Consider the following 5,000-nt stretch of genomic DNA (forward strand, 5'->3'; position numbering starts at 1 on the left):
ACACATATACACACATATACACACACATTCACACACTCATTCACATATTCAATATGCGAGTAATACATATACAGAGTGTGTGCGTGATATATATATATATATATATATATATATATATATATAGAGAGAGAGAGAGAGAGAGAGAGAGAGAAAGAGAGATAGAAAGAGAATGTTTGGCAAATTTTGATAGAACCAAGGAAATTTACAATAAGAAATGCGTAAATGAAAGAGACTAATAGAGAAAGAAAGATGTTTTCTGTTGCTTTTACATATTTTGAAATTTTGAAATTTAGCGAAAATTTTCAAATTTTGCTATTTTAATGTTATTTTTCACGTTGAATGCGATTTTGTGATTCGTTTATTATAGAAAAAAATTAGAAAAATATTACAGGTGTTTAAAGTTTGATAATTTCTACCCTATCAGAAAACAGGATTTCGATCTAAAAGTTGAGTTATTGCCCATAGCAAATTAGATATTTTTTAGGTATAGGTATGGTTGTGTGGTAAGAAGCTTCCTTCCCAACCAGTCCCACAGAACAAGCAATTGTTCTCTGCTATAGCCTCTGGCCAACCGAATCCTTGTGAGTGGATTTAATAAACGGAAACTGAAAGAAGCCTGTAGTGTAGATATACATACATACATATATATACATATATACATACGTGTATGCGTGTGTGTGTATTTGTGAGTGTATATCTTTATATCAGTGTGTGTGTCCAACTACCACCACTTGACAACCGGTGTTTGTGAGTTTACGTCCCTGTAACTTAGCGTTTGGTAAAAGAGGTCGATGATTTAAGTACCAGTCTTTGAAAAGAAAACAAATACAGGGGTCAATTCTTTGAAGCAAAAATTCAAAGTAGTGCTCCAGCATGGCCGCTATCTAATAACTGAAATAAGTAAAAAGTAAAAAATAATTATAACTGAATACCTTGTTATTGAGACATAAATTTAGAAAATCAAATCCGTTTTCTCGATTATGCATCGTTCGAAGCCCTTCAGTGACATATATACACCCATATACTCTCATTTATATAGTATATGTTAGTCAGTTCGGTTTAAAGATATATTTATCCTACTGATGCCCCATGTTATTCCTAGGTACAATTCAGTGAAGAAAAAAAACAAGATATTGAAGAATGTTCGAAACTCCTGTTCGTTAACATACGTCTCTCAAGTCACATGCAAATGGCAGCCATTCTCGCAGGAAAACTTTCTCATGAAAGATAGAACGATAAATTAAGGATAGGCAACTCTACTTAACATGACTGGGTAATTCATATCTTAGCTTATATTTTAGGTATCAAACTTTCCAGTAAGCCAAGTAATGGTTAGTTTACATAGTTTCCAGTTGAACATTACAGACACATGAATATGGTTAAAACTTTCACTTGTGTATGATTTTGCACGAAGACAAGAAAGAAACGAAGCAACCTTGATATTTAAGATATTGCTAGGTAGTTCTATGATACGATCGATTAATAGTCTTGAAAATCTGAGTGCTTGAATTTATAGTGTACTTAACAGGAAACACGGTGTCTCAGTTGTGTTTGTATTCGAGATTGGTTGAGCATCTGACAGTACTTAGTTACTTGAGTGAATAATTTAAGTACAAGTTTTAACGACGTCAGCTTCGCGCTTCCCCATTCTAGGATCGATGAAATGAGAGCCCATCATGCACTGAAGTATGTCAATTCGACTGAAACTTCTGCACAGACTTATAATCATATGACTCTTTGGAAATAATATTAGCTGTTATCCAGTAGATCATATTAAAACGATTAGACCTGGTGGATTTGCTTGATGGAAAAGTGACTAAAGAGCTGTATATTTGGAGGAAAGCAGGGTAAAAAGTTATCATGTGATATGCAGGCATGTTAGAATGTAATTGACGTGAGTAATATGGAATCAAGGCGTGAAGCAAGAATAGAAACCGGAATTCCATATAAGCTATCGAATCCGTCATTGTTTCTGTGAGGCGCCTTCTACGCTTGTCGTGATATATTGCTTTTGGCAAACTGGAATGTCTTGCCTTTATGGATTAAAATTACATTAATTTTATCGCAAGAAGCATCTACCCATGATGCAGAGAAAGCACGACATATATTAAACTATATACACAACCACATACGTATTTCACAGCAAGCACATACATTTTACATATATATGTGTGCATGTACATATGCACACACACACACACACACACACACACACACAGACACACACACATAAATGGATTGAGAGAAAATAGATAAAAAGTAGTGAGAGACATGAAAACGAAAAGTGGAGGTGTAAGAAGGCGTAGGTACCCAAACGTCAAATCTGAAAATAAAAAATAACACCCAAGAAATAATGGAAAAGGAATTTTCAATTGAATCACCTTACAAAACATAAAACGCGTTCCTAACATATTAAATATATTATACTTTGTCAAATCGCGATATAAATCATTTTGTTCCATTAGAGACGACCGTGTCAGCCATATTAATACCGTGAAAGGGGAAATAACTGATACATGTGCTAACCTGTATTCTTAATCCATTTAGCACATGACGTATGAGAAGAGAAAAACAATGTTGACAGTTGTGCTAGTAACCGTATATCTGTGGATATGTTGGTGTGTGGACGTATATTCCAGAGTATATGTGCATCATGTGTATGTATGTGTGCATGTGTGTGTGTATATGTATGCGTGTATTTCTATTCGGGGTCTGTATAAGATAATGTAGACATTTTGAAAATGTTGATAATCATAATAATAACATTTTCAAAATTTAGCACAAGGCCAGCAATTTTTGAAGACAATTGAATCACTTACATCGACTCCAATGTTTAAGTGCTACTTAATTTATCATCCCTAAAATGATGAAAGGCAGAATCGACCTCGTTGGAATTTGAACTCAGAACGTAAGGAGCTTAAAGAAATGATGCTAAACATTTTGCTCGAAAGGCTAACGATTCTATCAGTTGCTGCATTAATCAATTTAAATTTTGACAAAAAACAGTGATTCTCGGTGGAGGTGTTAGCCGATTACTTTGAGTTCTGCATTTGACTGATACATATTTCATCGACGTTCTACGAAATTTGAACACAGAAGGTAAAGAGCCTGGAACAATAAGGTTAAACACTTTGTGCAACGCATTAAGGATCTTCTAAGCGCACCACCTTCCTACTACTACTACTACTACTACTACTACTACTACTACTACTACTACTACTACTACTACTACTACTCATAATAATAATAATAATAATAATAATAATAATAATAATAATAATAATAATAGTAATAATAATTCTTTCTACTTTAGGCACAACGCCTGAAATTTGTAGAGAGGGGGATAAGATGATCGTATCGACCCCAGTACTTGACTGTACCTAGTTTATCGAACCCGAACGGATGAAAGACAAAGTTGGCCTCGGCGGAATTTAAACTCAGCCTGTAAATACAGTTTTATATTTAAGAGATGAGGAATTATGTACATTATTTTCATTATTTACATTTGACGGATAATGTCCTCATCTTGTTTGCTGTTAACACAACGTTTCGGCTGATATACCCTCCAGCTTTCTTCAGGTGTCTTGGGGAAATTTCGAACCTGGGTTCTCATTCCTAAGGTATTTTTCGATGTTGTTGTTGTTGTTGTTATTATTATTATTATTATTATTATTATTATTATTATTATTATTATTATTATTATTATTATTATTATTATTATTATTATTATTCAGGTCACTGCTTGGAATCGAACTCCGAATCTTGGGGTTAGTAACCCGCACTCTTAACCACTACGTCATGTGCCCGTGGTTAAGAGCGCGGGCTATCAACCCCAAGATTCCGAGTTAATAATAATAATAATAATAATAATAATAATAATAATAATAATAATAATAATGATAATAATAAGAAAAATATGCAGTACCAGGCAGTGGGTCTCAAGGATTCTGATCTTAATTTATTGGAAGTGTTCTCATGTACAATGTTTTGTCTTGGTATAAGAGATGGGCTACAGCAAATAGTCTGCTCAATACCACAGATTTGCTTGTCAGTAGTTTGACCTTAAACAGCTGAGCATGTCCCTTGGTGGCTGACGATATGTACATCTCTGATCACGAACAGAAGTAGTGGGGAAGCATCGTAGCCATGTGTTGAGAGAAATTCTTTGGGATTTGGATAATTCACTTTTGGAAACATGTTTTGTTCAGCATACTTAAACAACCCTTATTCATGACCTTTTGAGAGAGATGGGCTTCTCGACCTGAAGAAAAATTCTTACTGGCCCTCACCTGTAAAGTCATGCGATGTTTATCTTGACATTAGATCACCATGTCATACACATATGATTGTGATGCATGTGTCTGGTGAACGCTTATCAGACGAGTAGTCATGATGGGTATTCTGGGCTTCGTATATTTTACCCCAGTGTCACTTTGATGGCATGTACTACTCTCTCACTCAATAATAATAATAATAATAATAATAATAATAATAATAATAATAATAATAAGACGTCACAGCGGCTGGACGTGTTATTCGCTGCTCTGACATGTCAGCAACTGAAGACACAGAAACACTAATACAACCCAGCAGGACAACTGGAAAAATAACTCTAAAAGACTGGAATATCTACAATTTACTGAGTATTTTGAATTTCCCTCAAAATAAGTTAAAGAACTTACATATCTACAGCTTTCGAACACAAAAACAGTCAGCTTTAAAAACTTTAATATCTACACCTCCTGTGAATACCTGTAATTTCTTTTCCCACTGAGTATTTGAAAATGTACACATTCTCTTTATTCCAAGAACACTAAAGTTTTCTCTGTTCGAACAGACAAAAGGTTATCGCTAGTAAATTTTAAAAACTTCATATCTACAATTTTCTGTGAAAAAAAAAAAAAAAAAAAAAAAGTTCCTTTTCTTACCGTTCCTTTTTCCCTGAGTATTCGAAAATGTAAACATCCTTTTTATTGTAAAACAAAAACAAAAAAACACAG

This window comes from Octopus bimaculoides, chromosome 7 (assembly GCF_046866305.1).
Source record: "Octopus bimaculoides isolate indiv1 chromosome 7, ASM4686630v1, whole genome shotgun sequence".
NCBI lineage: Eukaryota > Metazoa > Mollusca > Cephalopoda > Octopoda > Octopodidae > Octopus > Octopus bimaculoides.